We start from the raw sequence: 17,716 nt of genomic DNA, 5'->3' as shown, positions 1-17,716 counted from the left end.
TCTCCCTCCCGCCTCTCTCTCATCCCTCTCTCTCCATCCCCTCCCTAATCTCCATCTTTTCTCCCATCCCTCTCTCCATCCCACTCCTCTCTCCCATCCCTCTCTCCCTCCCGCCTCTCTCCCATCCCTCTCTCTCCATCCCTTCCCTCTTCTCAATCCTTTCTCCCATCCCTCTCTCCCTCCCTCTTCTTGTCCATCCCTCCCTCCCTCCCTCCCCCTTCTTGTCCATCCCCCCCTCCTCTCGCCCACACTCCCCAGGGGTAATTAAATAAGCGTTCAGACGAGATAAGGCCCATCAGCGATCATCAGTCACCTCCCCTCACACAGAAATGCACACGCATACATGCGGAAATGCAGACTTTGCCACACACACACACACACACACACACACACACACACACACACACACACACACACACACACACACACACACACACACACACACACACACACACACACACACACACACACACACACACACACACACACACACACACACACACACACACACACACACACACACACACACACACACACACACACACACACACACAGAGCAGAGAGAGAGAGTCCCCTCCCTGCGTCAGTCTGCTGAGGGGAGAGGTGCAGAAGAGAGAAAGAAAAAAGAGATAATAGAGACATCAGAGAGAAGAGACGAGAGGAGGAGAAGTAAAGTGCAGGGGAGCAGCAGGAGCGGGGAGAGGAGGGGAAGAGGAAGAAAGAGAGGGAAAGAGAGAAAGAGAGAAAGAGAGAGAGAAGGGTGAGGGAGTTTAGTGTGAGCAGCATGCTGAGTGAAGGACTGATAGCTGGCGAGGTGTCATCCTGTGACCGCCTGTTCAGATCCATCCGGCTCGCCCGCTGCTCACTCACACTCGCCTTCATCCTCTCTGCACCTTTTGCCTTAAATTCTTCTACATCGCCTCTTCTCTTCCTGATCTCTCTTTCTCCCTCCTCCCTCTCCAGCTTCCCCCCCCTCTCTCTTCCTCTCCCTCTAGCTCGCTCTCTCTCTCTTTCTAACAGCAGGCCAGTGCTGCGCCATTCCTATTCTTGGAGCTACCGCAGCCCCCAGTACTAGTGTGTGTGTGTACGTGCATGCATGTGTGTGTGTACATGATCACTCTAGATCTATTAATACTCTAGTTATCACCTCCTCTCTCTCTCCACATCTGTGTGAGCTCTCTCTCCCCCTCTCTCTCTCTCCATGTGTGTGACTGCCCATTCTGATTGTGCTTGTGAGTGAGTGTGTGTGTGTGTGTGTGTGTGTGTGTGTGTGTGTGTGTGTGTGTGTGTGTGTGTGTGTGTGTGTGTGTGTAGGCGTGTGTGTAGGCATGTCACAGAGACAGTCTGGTCTATTAATATCCTCTCTAGTGATCTCACTTCTCATCTCAGTGAAACATCTGCAGCGAGAGAAGCTTTGACAAAACCAGGATCTCTCCCTCTCCTCTCTGACACACACACACACACACACACACACACACACACACACACACACACACACACACACACACACACACACACACACACACACACACACACACACACACACACACACACACACACACACACACACACACACACACACACACACACACACACACACTAAATCTATGCCAACACTAATTTTAAAAAGGTCAAAGCAAAATTAATCATGTATTGCAGTTAGCACATTATTATCTAGAAAGGTGTTTCAGACCGATATGACAACAGAGGAGGAGGTGTTCTGTTCTAAACTCTACAACAGAGGAGGAGGTGTTCTGTTCTAAACTCTACAACAGAGGAGGAGGTGTTCTATTCTAAACTCTACAACAGAGGAGGAGGTGTTCTGTTCTAAACTATACAACAGAGGAGGAGGTGTTGTGTTCTAAACTCTACAACAGAGGAGGAGGTGTTGTGTTCTAAACTCTACAACAGAGGAGGAGGTGTTGTGTTCTAAACTCTACAACAGAGGAGGAGGTGTTCTGTTCTAAACTATACAACAGAGGAGGAGGTGTTGTGTTCTAAACTCTACAACAGAGGAGGAGGTGTTCTATTCTAAACTCTACAACAGAGGAGGAGGTGTTCTGTTCTAAACTATACAACAGAGGAGGAGGTGTTGTGTTCTAAACTCTACAACAGAGGAGGAGGTGTTGTGTTCTAAACTCTACAACAGAGGAGGAGGTGTTCTGTTCTAAACTATACAACAGAGGAGGAGGTGTTGTGTTCTAAACTCTACAACAGAGGAGGAGGTGTTGTGTTCTAAACTCTACAACAGAGGAGGAGGTGTTCTGTTCTAAACTCTACAACAGAGGAGGAGGTGTTGTGTTCTAAACTCTACAACAGAGGAGGAGGTGTTGTGTTCTAAACTCTACAACAGAGGAGGAGGTGTTCTATTCTAAACTCTACAACAGAGGAGGAGGTGTTGTGTTCTAAACTCTACAACAGAAGAGGAGGTGTTCTGTTCTAAACTCTACAACAGAGGAGGAGGTGTTGTGTTCTAAACTCTACAACAGAGGAGGAGGTGTTGTGTTCTAAACTCTACAACAGAGGAGGAGGTGTTCTATTCTAAACTCTACAACAGGAAGGAGGTGTTGTGTTCCACGCTGTGTTCTAAGGAAGGAGGCGTTGTGTTCCACGCTGTGTTCTAAGGAAGGAGGCGTTGTGTTCCATGCTGTGTTCTGAGAAGGATATGAGGGCCAAGGCTTTGTTCCTGAAGTCCACCACCGTGTAGCTGCTGATGAGTGGATCCACAAAGCTGATCATGTGATGCTTGCACTGGGCGCTCTCCTCAGCAGTCACCTTATTGGTTATGATGTCCAGGCCCTGGTACACCTGAGGAGCGTGACACAAACAAATCAACAGTCAGGAAGGACGACAGCCAGTAGGACAAACAAACAAACACCAAATTAGAAGGGGACTGGAGGGAAGCACACCCCTACACAGAGCTGCCTCTACGCATGCACAATTTTTGTCCGGCAACACCAAAGTAAAGTCTAGCCTGTTCAGCTAAAGTAATGGATCGAGTCAGTGCTTCAGAATGGGTATTGACCCGATGTGACCCAACCTGCAAGCAAATCAAGCACTGCACCTGCGGCACCCCTGCCTTCCCCTAGCAACCTCAGCCAATACAAATATGGGAAGAAAGATGAAAGAAAATAGCTAAATAAACAATGAAAATGAAAAACCATGGATACAGTAACCTAAGTTATGGACAATCAAGAAATGTTAAGACTATTGTCTACATTTACTAATGACTGAGTGTCCCTGGCTAAGATATGCAACACTACACACCAGCTACATATCACAGCCGGGGTAGTGAGATAAATTACTCTGGACACTGACATCTTCATTTGAACGTCAAATTCATTATTCATTCATTATTATTCATTGTTCTTAATCGATTTGATCAAATCCCAAAAATGTATTTGTTTTATGTGGTTTTTTTCTTTTGAGATTTATTAAACTGCAAAAGTAACTCAAAACAGTGATCTAGAATCAAATCTATGCATGTACTGAATCGAGAATAATTTTTATCAAATCGAGACCCCAAAAATCAAGATCAAATTGAATCGTAAGATTCCCTGAATTATTCCCCATTCATTATGGTCACTCAAATGTCAGTGTCCAGAAAGTAGACAAACTCTCATTTAAGTTTTGATTTCAACAACAAGGTGAGCGTTTGACAAACAAGTGGCAAGATTGTATGTTTGGGTAATATAGAATGCATCTTGAGTAAGTAAAATGAAATGACAACATGACATACTCTCGACCCAAAGGATTTGCCCAGCTGTGACATGTAGGCTAACTAGTGTAGCCGGGTACCAGCGACATTGTATTACAACTAAAGCTTGGATTCAAAAACATGAGCAAATAAATTCTGGGTTTGTGCCCCAAAGGCAAGGAATGCCAGTGAAGAAATAGCATCAGTGCTCAGGAAAATTTTCGGTTATCCTCACACAACCCAGATCACCAACAGATTCATACATTTTTTATTCACAGGACTTATTTAACCCCTAGACGATTGAATTGAATGGGTCTCAGAACTGACTCTCTATGTACCTTGTGTCCAAACGGTGCCACAGGTACATTTATGCATATGCACTGGGAATGCCCTCCTGTTGTGATTTTTTGGGAAAATGTTACATCTCAGCTCTCAGACATTTTCTCTTTGACCATACCTGTATCTCCTTCTGTATTGTTATTGAATGATCTCTCTCAATTACCGACCTCTATACAGGTGGAAAGACTCATTTTGGCCGGCCTCACAGCCGCAAAAAAATCTATTGCCTCACGTTGGTTTCACCCAGACAAACTCTGCCCGAAGGTATGGTTTCTCACCTACCTTGATGTGATCTATTTGGAGATATCCACGGCACGTGTTATAGGGGTTAAGGAATCTAATATCGCAATTTGGTTGGCTGCAGTGACAAAGTTAAAAGAACGCATATAAGTTTGGAAATTTTTGTTTTGATTTTTGTTTTTGATTACTGAATAATGTATTGCGAGTGTGACTCACGTTGAGGTCCTTGGGTGAGCGGGGGGGGGGGGGGGGGGAAGAGAACGAGCGAGTGTCCATGTAAGATGATCACTGTACAGTCTGTCTCAGTTATTGTCTTGTCATGTGGTGTTAAGTTATTGTCCTGGGAAGTCTTTTTATGCATTATTATTATTGTATATTGTGATATGTTTTGTTTCATGTTGAAAAAAAAAGAAAAAATAGCATCAGCGCATCCCTAGGTCTAGGGGGCGGGGCTTCATATATTCTCCTCCATTGGATATCCAGGAGTAAAGAGATTTGGGCCAACAGAGCTATGCAGTGCCCGCCTCCCCCTGCTTCCAGAAGAATCTTCTTCACGGCCGTGGCCTCTGGAAAAATTAAGATCGGCCACAATCATTTAATAACGCACCGTGGAAAACCAACTGGAAAACCCAGTTATATTCAATTTAAAATGAACATAGTGGTGGTTACGGTTTCAACCAAAAGTACAGTTTTAAATCCCCATTTCCTGGGTTTGAACTCGACAGGAGGCCTTTCTGTGTGGAGTTTGCATGTCCTACCCTTTGTTTGTGTAGGTTTCCTTCCAGGTACTCTGGTTTCCTCCCACACCAAAAGACGTGCCTGCTAGCTGGTACACTCCCTTCCTTGCCCTTGACCAAGGTACTGGCATCACAACTGGAGCTGGTCCCCAGGCCCCTGCATGTGGCTGTGGCTCAGTGGTCAGGACGGGTCAAATGCAGAGGAATCATTTCCCCACAGGGATTCGCCTAATTTAACATTCGCAAGATAAATGTTTTGCAACTGTTTTTATGATCTCAAGAGTCCTTGAGTGTGTTTATATGTATAGTATGGGCCATGTATTGCAGCTAGGCTAATAGCAATTTTCACCTAAATCTACAGCCCTAGAGAGGGGGGGGCGGTCACTGCAGAGCTCTACTCAGATGATGGTATATCCACCCCACTGTACAGTATCTTGAGATGGGGGGGGGGGGGGGCAAATAAAGTGATGCGAGACCCAGACCGACACATAATGTCACTGAAAGGGTTTGGTGTCCTCTTTACCTAATCTAACCAGATCATTCCATATCATCACTGATGATTCCTCCCCCCCCCCCCCCACACACACACACACACATGTTAGATCACCACGCGACGGGCTCCCTTCCAGAATGTGACAGCTGGGTGCCACCAACCCGTCTCCTATAATCTCACATACACACATAATCATATACACGTACACACACACACACACACTCAAACCACACAAATGTGCGAATGTAGACATCGGTGAGTTGAGTTGAACAGGTTTCCAGCAACACAGACTAAAGCAGGGCTGGTGCACATCTTGACATTAGGCCCCGGCCGTGTGTCCGTCTTCCTCCTCCGTTACGCTGTCTGACGTGTGTGTGTCAGAAACGTCAGGATTCATTCCAGGAAAGCAAAGTGAATCCGGTTCTCCAAACAAACACCTTCCAGCGGCTCGTCATGAAACTGCTTCCACATGGTCATCCTTTCCATTGTAATCCCACTCAGCGCCAACGATCCTACCGGTTATGTGCATAGATGTGTGACGGCTGTTAAAAGCCACTGGAAAGCAGGGGGCGGCTGGGTAGCGCAGTGGACTAAGCACTCGCCTACCACCGCAGAGACTCTGGGATCGGATCCAGCTGTCGAGCGGTACCTCCGGCAGTACAATTGGCAGTGTTAGCGGGTGGGAAGCTGGTGGGGTAACGTCACGTGACCAATCGCAGCCACTCTTATTGTCTGGGACCAAATACGGCCATGCCAGATTCCCAGTAAAAAGTGGGAATCTCTAGAATGGGTTTCGGGCGACGCTGTATACGGAAGTGACGATAGACAACACTTTCTGTTGTCAGTAGATGGCAGCATTGGTTTAAAATTAAAAGGTGAAAATGTTGAAAACTACATGAATACATTTCCCAAGATCCTTAGCACAGGTCACTGGGATGTGTCTATTCTTCGCCGTGATCTGAACAGCGGTAAACTATTACTGCAACCTCGGTATAGCGACCACGAATGGTAAACTAATTATCTTAACAAAAGTGTGCTGGTAGCATTACATATGTTGTCTAAAGGGGAACATATGGTACAATTTAAGATTTTAATGATAATCGGCATATAAAGGACAACATAAAGCATCGTTAATTTGTAAGAAACCTCAATGAAAACAGTAATATTCGCTATTGTTATGAAAATGTGCTAGAATCCTATAAAAATGTGGACGCATTTGGTCTACGTTCCGTTATGTGTCCTACTGGTCGGTCAGGGCGCCTGTTCAGCAGGGAGGGGGGATCTAGGGAAAATAGCGTGAACCTCCGCACGTGTTACGTTCCCCCAGTGAAACTCCTCGCCATCAGGTGAAAAGAAGTGGCTGGCCGACTCCACATGTATCGGAGGAGGCATGTGGTACTACTTCTACACCCTCCCCAGGCCGACAGTGGGGCAATGCGCGCAACGACCAGGAAGGGAATTGGCATAACGACAAAAAATTGGGATGGGTGAAAAAATACAGAAAGCCCAAAAATAAATAGAAAAAAAAGAAAGGGGAAAAAATCCACTGGGAAAGCTACACTCTGCAGGCTTTGGGTTTGCTGGTCGGATTGGCCAAAACATTAATAACCAAGTGCAACCGAACTTCTAAGTGAAATTGAAAAGGGAGACACTCAACCCACGTTCTGAACCAGTGGTCTCTTACATAGTCGTTACAGACCCCAGTAGTTCCCCCCCTTAATAAGAAAGAAATCCTTACCCACCGACTGTGAGAGACACTCATCATAGTGGCCTGGGACACACACACTGCAACACACCACGGGGAAGAGAATCTTCACTGGCGCGTGACAGAAACTAAACAACACTGGTCTGGACTGAGGCTGCAAGGGAGACTGGTGTCCATGGCGTTTGCTGATCGTTCCACGCCATGTTCTATTTATCATAATCCAGCTGCTGTAGGTGAGGAGATTTCACAAGTCGCTGTTAAAGATGCAGGCGCTACCAACTAGGGGTGGGGTGGGGGGGGAATCGATACGTAGTAGTATCGCGATACTTTGCGTGGCGATACTGTATCGATACAGGGACGCCAAGTATCGATATTTAATTATTCATAAAAATTAAATAAAATAAAAAATAAATTAAATTTATAAGGAAGTTGCATTGTTAATTTCAATACCTGTAATAGTACAGTAGTCCACACACACACACACACACACACACACACACACACACACACACACACACACACACACACACACACACACACACACACACACACACACACACACACACACACACACACACACACACACACACACACACACACACACACACACACACACACACACACACACACACACACACACGTGCATTCAGTTAAGTTGGAATATGACTAATACAAACAGTTCAGTTTGTCAGGTACATGCAACACAGATTACTTTACATCTGTCTGCTTGAGAGAATACCATGTTCTGCAATAAAAATGATTGAAGTGAGATGAACAGACTGAACTTTCTTTTATTAGATAAAACATGTTGACAAAGTTTTACTTTGCAGTTGAAAAAAGGTAATTAATGTAATTTGATCAATATTTTTTTTTATAATAATAATAATTTCGCAATACTCAGCGTATCGCGATACTATCGTATCGTGACGCAAGTATCGCGATAGTATCATATCGTGAGGTCTCTGGCGATTCCCACCCCTACTACCAACCAAGACCAACCTGGCCATACGACACCTGAAAGCCATCACACATGCAAGTATACGTGCAAGGTGCAAGAATTTGTATTTGCCAATAATAGCTATTTTTGGTTTTAAGTCTGGTAAATCAAAAGCCTCATTGTTTCTATGATGAACTAAAATATATTCACCTTGTGTTTCTATGAGCTAAACTATATTCACCTTATGTTTCTATTATGAGCTCAACTATATTCACCTTGTTTCTATGATAAATGTGATCTAGCAGAGGTAAATCGCAAATATGAATTGTATGCCGTCTAGATTGCTTGTAATTGAGATAAAGTTAACAACTGTTGAGTATTTTTACATGAATTGTTATGACTTTTATCGTTGTAAAATCCCAATAACGTTGTGGCTCCACCAGACCCACGGACAGTGGGCGAGTAACAAAAACACCACACAAGGGTTAAGCTCCGTCAATTTGGAATGATAAAGCTCCAGGCCCCTTCTTCATCTTCTTCTTTATAAATATATTTGTTAGGCCTACTAGAAGAATGAGCCCGGCAAAGCAGTGTTTGTGCCTATATAGATGCATTATTTATTTATTATGTTTGGGAATGTTTGTACTTACTAAATAAAGTCTCTTAGTATCACTGACACAAAGATCAACAACAGGAAACAACTGCGACAGTAGCTGAAGGAAGTGAATCATAACATGTAGTGGGATTTAGCGTAAATCCTGTAAAAAGGGCTCCCTGCCACTTCTCGTTATAGGAGTAGTAGGTGAAGAAAGAAAAAAAATGCATTTAATCATCAGCAGTCAGACATATATAGGGAGGGGCCGGGGCCCTCCTTTCTCATCTGGCCACAGGCTTTGTGGTCATTCCTTTTTGTAACATAACGCAGCCTAAACTGGACGAATGGATGAGTCAATTCCCTCGAGACGATACCGCCGGCTGTGTGGAGCCTACGTTTACAAAAAAAAAGGAAGAATATGTACCGGGAGAAGTAACCTCTTTGCCTAAATAATATCTTGAGAAATTCCTGAAGTCTGCGCTCTTGTTGCCCGGGGAAGGAGGGAGTGGAGAGAAGCTCGGGGCTGAATCCGTAGGGATCGGCCCTGCGGCCTAAACGGTGCGTAAGCGGCTGACCTGAGGTAAACACAACACATCTATCAGCTACCCTGAGGTTACGGTGTGGCGTGATGAGAATTTATTGCCTTTGCTTCGCGCGCCGTCCTTCACATGTCTTACGGGCTGAGTGGAATGAAGCCTTCTCTATTAAACCGTTTTGAATAGAAAACACTGGGCCTTTGACCTCGAACTTCACCGTCCGGTGTTAAGAGCATTTTTATGTGGAGGAGGAAATATGCCTAGAACTCTCATTGAACCAGAGAATATTTCAGAATTTCTAGTGAATGTTGTTTTTTTGGCCATTTCTGTTATTAAAAAAAGATAAAAACATTGAATCGTGGATTTGTATCGTTATTGCACCCCTTTATTCTCCACCCAACAGAAATTGTGGGTACATCTGGTTCTCTCCACATGTCCCGCTAAGCCTGTGAACAACCCAGAGTGTCGCAACGCAAGGCATCATTATTTCATCTCAACAAAGCCATTATTTTTTTCCAAACCATTTTCAAATAACAATGTGTGTTATTTCAAGATAATCATGTCATCACACAGTTTAAAACACAACAGGTAGCGACAATTGATATGGTGAGAGTTCAAACTGTTTCGTCACGCAATTGGACACTTTGTCCAATGCCCAGCAAAAAAAAAATTCTAATACCGCAACCCACTGTGTGGGCGTGTGTGCATGCGTGTGTGTGTGCATGCATGTCTGTGTGTGTGCGTGTACTAGGCACTGCACTGTAGCAGCATTGCATGCCAAACGTAGAGAGCAGGGCAGGGCAGCAACCGAGCCACTGAATTATTCACGGTGTCTCTGCACGACACCAGTGTCAGCCGAAGGATGGAGAGATGGAGGCAAGGAGGAGAAGACGGAGCAGAGCAGAAGGAGGAAGGGTCTTTATATTGAGAGAGAGAGAGAGAGAGAGAGAGAGAGAGAGAGAGAGAGAGAGAGAGAGAGAGAGAGAGAGAGAGAGAGAGAGAGAGAGAGGACAGCAGAGAGAAGGGGACAACAGAGACAGCAGTGAAGATGAGAGGAGGAGCACAATGTTCCCGTAGAAGAAACCATGACGCTCCCTCAAATGACCAAACATTAGCACCACTTCTCCTCACACACTGAGACGGATTATGCACAGGCCTGGTGACAGCCATCAGAATAGAGAGAGAGAGAGAGAGCGAGAGAGAGAGAGAGAGAGAGAGAGAGAGAGAGAGAGAGAGAGAGAGAGAGAGAGAGAGAGAGAAAGACATTTTATTACTTTTTGTCATTTAGCTGGCGCTTTTATCCAAAGCGACTTACAAGTTTTGTACGACAAGTCAGTAGGAAGGGTACAACTCTATCAGCTGAGTAACATACTGAGTTAGTATTAGGAAGAGTGCATGACAGTAAGAAGGTAATTTTTTTCATTGATTGATTGATTGAAGAGTGTCTTTAGTCGACGGCGAGAGAGAGACAGAGAGAGACAGAGAGAGAGAGAGAGAGAGAGACAGAGAGACAGAGAGACAGAGAGAGACAGAGAGAAACAGAGAGAGAGAGAGAGAGAGAGAGAGAGAGAGAGAGAGAGAGAGAGAGAGAGAGAGAGAGAGAGAGAGAGAGAGAGAGAGAGAGAGAGACGGAGAGATGGATGAAGAGAGACAAATTAATGACAAAGATGCTCAGAGAGACAGAGGGGGGGTTCCGGGGGTCATAATTGCCAGAGAGCTCCAAATACAGTACTACTGTATACGTATATCCAGATTACTGATATAACGGACTGACACCGTCTTTAAAATATCTGTATCGTCTCGATACTGACATTCGGAAAGGGGTTAAATACTGCTACAATGTTTAGCAATATTTTGACATTCTGAAATTAATAATGCAATATGTTATTCTCTATTTATGCTTATGTATATTAGGATAGGCAAAATATTTTTAAAGAGGCACAGTTCACCCAAACAAACAAACATATTTCCCCCCTTCCCGCTCTATCCATCCAGATAGTCTCAGTGTGATCCGCTGTGATTCGCCTAGTCAAATCAAATCAAATTTATTTGTAAGGCCCGACAACACACGTTAATGTCCCCATGGGCCGGACACGTCTTCTTTAAACAAGTCAACAAGAAACATCACAATAAGTCAAGAACAAAACAAGAACACCATAAGGTCCAACAAATTTAAAATAAATGCAACACTCCCAGACATACCCCACGCGAAGGTAAGGAAAAACTCACTAAAACCTAGCAATAGGAAAAAATGCACCACAGGCAATGTGGAGGAGAGAAAACTTAGAAGGGCCATTCAAGGGGGGATCTCCCTTCTTAGATGTCGGTGATAGTAGTGTTCCAGTAAAAACAGGCGAACAGTTGGTAAGCATGCACTCATGTGTGTAGTGAAACACAGATAAGTGCATGCGATAGCAACTGAACATTTTGAAAGATTAAAGATAGAGCTGATAGAGATAGCAACTGAACATTTTGAAAGATTAAAGATGGAGCTAATAGCGGATCTATTTGAGGCAAAGGGGCGACGCAAAAAGGGTCGCGTCCTCCCGGTCTTCATCACGGGACGTCCAACACTCCGGTCATCACTCCGTCACTAGTCTTAGACATATCTGAACATATCTGCTGTGGAGAATGGAGATGTCTGCTGTATAATATTCTGATTCCGATTACATTAAGGTTTGAATTACGTCAAACAGATTATATTTTCCTTTGGATTCGTTCAAACCTGATTTGGGGGGGAAGCGACAGCCCTAGTAGGATATAAATTATGCCTGAATGCACTCCATGCACATATTTAATCAAAATGTGTGTTCAGTTTGTCGAGTCCTGCTGGGACTCCATGCACATTTTAATTTATTGATCAAATGTTTTGTATATTAACTATAATGTTAATTTGAAAGGCAGCTTTGTGTTAGGGTTGGTCTTACTATAATATTTTACACAAAGATGTTGACTTTTCCTGCAATTGAATATCGGCCCGAAATTTTGCCTGTTGATTAAACCTACTAATAATCTGTATCGGCTGGGGGAAAAAATAATAGGATCAAACACAAATTCACATGCCTCGTTTGTCGGGATGCACCGAAAATTCGGCCACCGAAAATTATCTGCCGAAAATGGTTAAAAAGGCTCTTTCGGCCGAAAGGGTTTTAGCACCGAAAATATATCACAGAATGTCAAAGAATAGGGTTATGTAACTTTCGTAACCTAAAGTGTTGTTGTGATGACGCAATCAAAGCGTGCAACGTGTAACGTGAGCAGCTTGGCAGCTCTTCCTGCATTCTGTGATAACTAACTCCTCTTGGGAGTCACGCTGTTTCTATGTAAACTCCGCCAGCAATGCATCCAATAAATGCGTCTTTAACATGCTTTATATCCTCGCCATTACTATATGCCCGTCGCGGTTTAAACCTTTTGAACTAATGTTAGCGTTAAGCTAGCGCTTCCATTCCTCTTTGACCCGTCTCTCGTAAGCTACGTCATCCCCCGCTAAGAGTCATGGGAGATGTAGTAAATACAACAGTCCTGTGTGTGTGTCTTTATGCAGATCGTTATGCAGTTTTGAAGCACCTTGGCTTTGTTCTGAATGCACTTTGTTGTAGTTATCCTACAGAGAAAAGAAAATGCACTTGACTTTAATGCACATTTTGTTGTATGCAAAGAGAAAATGTTTAAATTGTACAATCTTTAAGCAGTCAGTCTGGAATTAATGTATGCATTCAAAAGTGCTGAATAAATGTTTTATGGGCCCATAATAGTGATTATTAATATTATTTAAGTAAAGTTTTGCCATAATCAGGTAGCGAAAAAAATAAATAAAAATACATTATATATATATATTTTATATTAATCATTTTCGGCCTTTCGGCATTCGGTTTTCGGCCAACTGTTTCCTATTTTCGGTATCGGTTTCGGCCAAGAATTTCCCATTCGGTGCATCCCTACTCGTTTGTAGTCCAGCCTCACTTGCTAGAATGTCTGGTTTGTAGTCCAGTCTCTCTTGCTAGAATGTCTGATTTGTAGTCCAGCCTTTTCTTCCGATGCACGTCTACTTCACTATGTAACACAACAGTATTACAGTGATACGCTCTGGTCCTGACTTCCGTGTCCGTGTTTTTCATGATGGCGGCTCGCTCGGAAACTCTCTTTTTCCACCGAAGCGGTTTACTAAAATATCTTTGACAACATTTTAGGCAAGGAATAAATGCAATTGCTGGATCTTTATTCATATTTAATAATAATAATAATAATAATAATAATAATAATAATAATAATAATAATAATAATAATAATAATAATAATAATAATAATAATAATAATAATAATAATAATAATAATACATCTATTTTATATAGCGCTTTTCCAGGTGCTCAAATAAGCTTTACATGGGCAGGAGAGACAAACTATGGCAAAACAAAAAACAGAACAAAACAGAACAAAATAATACATGACAAAATAAAATAAAATAAAACCGACAGAATTAGAGGTCAAAAGCAAGATTGAAAAGGTGAGTTTTGAGGGCTGATTTAAAAGATGTCAGGGTGTTTGCATCACGGATATGGCTGGGGAGGGCATTCCAGAGGGAGGGGGCAGCAGCAGCAAAGGCCCTGTCGCCCCAGGTCCGGAGCTTGGTCGTGGGAGGTGTTAGGAGGTTGGCATCTGCAGACCTAAGGCGGCGGGTGGGCGTGTGACGGTGGAGGAGGTCGGACAGGTAGGGAGGGGCAAGGTTGTTGAGGGCTTTAAATGTGATGAGTAGTATTTTAAAATGTATCCTGTATTTGATTGGAAGCCAGTGGAGGTCGTGGAGGACAGGGGTGATGTGATCAGAGCGACGGGTGGAGGTGAGCATGCGGGCAGCAGAGTTTTGGACATATTGGAGTTTATTGAGAATAGTGTTTGGTGAGCCGTAGAGGATGCTGTTGCAGTAATCTAGTCTTGATGATATGAATGCATGAACCAGTGTTTCAGCAGCGGAGAGTGATAGGGAGGGGCGAAGACGAGCAATGTTCCGGAGGTGATAGAAGGCCGATTTGGTTATGTGGTTCACATGGGGGAGGAAAGAAAGGGTGGAGTCCAGGATGATGCCAAGGTTACGGACGTGAGTGGAGGGGGTGACAATGGTACCATCAATATTTAGGGTGAAATCCTGGGTGTGGCTGGTGAGGGATTTTGGACCGATAATGATGATTTCTGATTTATTGCAGTTTAATTTGAGAAATTATTTGATTATTTGATATTTGATCTGCAACACCTAGTTTGACAGTTTGATCTGACCTTCGTGAGCTAGACACCTCTGCGTGCGCTCGCTCGGGCCTGGGAAGGAGCCAAAATAGCCTGTTTCAGGCTGAGTGAGCCTGACTTGCTGCACACACACAGCCGGTCCAGCTGTAACTAGGTGCTTTGTGACCATAAAAAACATGCAATTGTTTGTAAATAGACCACACATTTAATTAAACTGGGAACTGACCCAAACTGGGAACTGGCCTAAACTGGGAAATGGGCATAATATGGGCTCCTTAAGCAATAGGACAGGAGAGGGAGTGTGTCATAGTAAATAATAGCACGACGATGGGCACAGTACTATAGATCATCACAACCTTGAGTGTTATATTGCTTTAATACTGTACATCCGTTTTAGTTTTTATATACATATCGGATTTGGACCAATCTCTCTTGCTAGAATGCCTTTTGTAGTCCAGTCTCTCTTGCTAGAATGTCTGGTTTGTAGTCCAGTCTCTCTTGCTAGAATGTCTGGTTTGTAGTCCAGCCTCTCTTGCTAGAATGTCTGGTTTGTAGTCAAGTCTCTCTTGCTAGAATGTCTGGTTTGTAGTCCAGTCTCTCTTGCTAGAATGTCTGGTTTGTAGTCCAGTCTCTCTTGCTAGAATGTCTGGTTTGTAGTCCAGTCTCTCTTGCTAGAATGTCTGGTTTGTAGTCCAGTCTCTCTTGCTAAAATGTCTGGTTTGTAGTACAGTCTCTCTTGCTAGAATGTTTGGTTTGTAGTCCAGTCTCTCTTGCTAGAATGTCTGGTTTGTAGTCCAGCCTCTCTTGCTAGAATGTCTGGTTTGTAGTCCTGCCTCTCTTGCTAGAATGTCTGGTTTGTAGTCCAGTCTCTCTTGCTAGAATCAGTGTTGCGTTCCTCATATCAACACTGGTTGCACGCACGCTAATGACGCCACGTGCACGCGCGCTCCCGGGCGCATGCACGCACATAAATGTTCCCTCGCTTAAGCACAGACTAAAGACAGTGCCTAATTGCCTCTATGAATGGAATGTAACACATTTCATTCACAAGTTGTGTGAATGTATATGAGAACGCATTTAACACACCTGACGACCGGCGCTATTGATATGCAAAGTAGCCCAGGTGGGTACTTAGCGAGTTGGCGAGTGCAGCGCATTCCTGTGTGCACGGGCGTGCCGTGCACATCCGTGTGTGCGTGCACGCGCTTCTACTCACAAAACTTTGGTTGCACAGCGTGCAACCCCGTCCCATGAGGAACGCAACACTGGCTAGAATGCATAGTTTGTAGTCCAGCCTCTCTCGCTAGAATGTCTGGTTTGTAGTCCAGCCTCTCTCGCTAGAATGTCTGGTTTGTAGTCCAGCCTCTCTCGCTAGAATGTCTGGTTTGTAGTCCAGCCTCTTTTTATATACATACAATATCCGATTTCATATTCTGATTAAAACAATGATTAAGAAGAGTTAATGCAACTAACTAACTTCTTCCTACTCCTTTTCGAACATGTAAATTGAGTAATTTTTTTTTAACTAATTCATTGATAAGCAACTCCAAGGTGATTTAATAGCAAATAATTCACGACTCTCGGACAATCAGATTGCTTGATCAGAACTCCGCTCCGGATACAGGTAGACAGTACTGTTACATCTAGATATTTATGACATACCAAACTGTACATTGGAGGGGGTTGGGTTTGGATATTTACAGGGGCCAGTTTCGAATTGCAGTCTCCCGTAGGTGCTCTTTGAGAGTGGTTTTAAAAGTGGGTAGTGATTCACATTCCTTTACAGCTGTGGGTAGGGCGTTCCACATTGATGTGGCATAATTGCTAAACGTGTTTAGTCCCTTGTTTGAGCCGAATCTGGGTTTAACATGATTTGTGGAGCTCCCTCTGGTGTTGTGGTCGTGGTATTCACTGACGTTTGGGAAGTATTTTGACATGTACATGGGTACCTTAGTGGTGTAGTGCAGGGGTTCCCAAAGTGGGGGTCGCGACCCCTAGAGGGATTGTGAGCCGCCGTGGGGGGGGGGGGGGGGGGGGGGGGGGTCGCCAGATGATTAAAAAATAATAATAATAATATTTCCAAAAAATATATATATATATATTTTTTTATGCAGTCATGTCATCACAAACACTGGCATTTAAAGGGTACAAATACAACAATTCCTGCACGAGAATGCAGGAAATGAAGTCTTTGTAACACAAAATTTCCTGGTGGGGGACCCCCTGCTTAAAAAGTGGCCTGACTGGGGCTATATTTCGCACTATATTTCCTGGCCTGAATGATTTCCCCAGTCTGGCCCTGGTTAAAAGCCTCCAATGCTTATTAGTGTGTGTGCGTTTGAACGTTTGCATGTTTCAACCATACATTTCCATTCATAAAAAAAATTTCTATAATAGTGGGGGTCGCGGCTCTCTGACACTGTTATTTCGGGGGTCGCGGCCTGAAAACTTTGGGAACCCCTGGTGTAGTGTATCTTGTAGACCAGGCTCATTGCAAGTTGCTGTACTCTGTCGTCTACTCTAAAGGTGCTCCCATGGTCGAGCGAACTGTACGTGGACTGGACTCCGTGGAGGTCCGCTGGACTCTTTGAACTTTCATATTCGAAAAGGACCTCAGCGGACCAATTTCCTACATGTCTCGCGCCAGTTTACAACATTTTTCCCACACTGTTCAACTTCTGTCATGTCGTCGTCATCCGATGTCAATAAAGAGTATCTTATCTCCGTTTCCAATATTTCGATAATAAAACGGGCAGTTTTACACACTTGAATAACAGGTATAGGCAGCGAGGTGCAATGTACCGTATAGGCTTGCTCAATGAGGTGGACAGCGCATGGTGCTGAAATGGAAAACACGCATTGCATGAAATAAAAACACCAGTTTTATTTCAAAATATTGGAAACGGAGATAACAGACTTATCTCCATTTCCAATATTTCGATAATAAAACTGGCAGTTTTACACACTTCATTTAGAAAAGCCATTCTCTTTTGCGAGTGAAAAAGCAAGTGGTCAGAGTAAAATGCAGATCGGCGTCACATTTAGGGATGGGTACCGAATTCGGTACTTTTGAGGCACCGAACCGAAACACGTCGGTACTACCGAGTATCGAATCAAGTGAGAAACCGAAAAAAAAATAAAAGAAAATATTTTTTATTACTTTTCTTTTTTCTTTTTTTTTTAACTTTTTTTTTTT

The 17,716-nt window shown here is 43.7% G+C and overlaps 1 protein-coding gene across 1 annotated transcript in view; it reads right to left on the bottom strand.

Moving 5' to 3' along the window:
* trit1 (tRNA isopentenyltransferase 1) overlaps nucleotides 1–17,716 on the bottom strand; it is a gene marked incomplete at its 5' end in the record, with an annotated part of 122,153 nt that overhangs the window by 66,559 nt on the left and 37,878 nt on the right. The window lies entirely within an intron of this gene.

This window comes from Notolepis coatsorum (assembly GCF_963971535.1).
Source record: "Notolepis coatsorum genome assembly, chromosome: 4".
NCBI classification, from domain to species: Eukaryota; Metazoa; Chordata; class Actinopteri; order Aulopiformes; family Paralepididae; genus Notolepis; species Notolepis coatsorum.
This window is presented reverse-complemented; position numbering and strand designations above follow the sequence as displayed.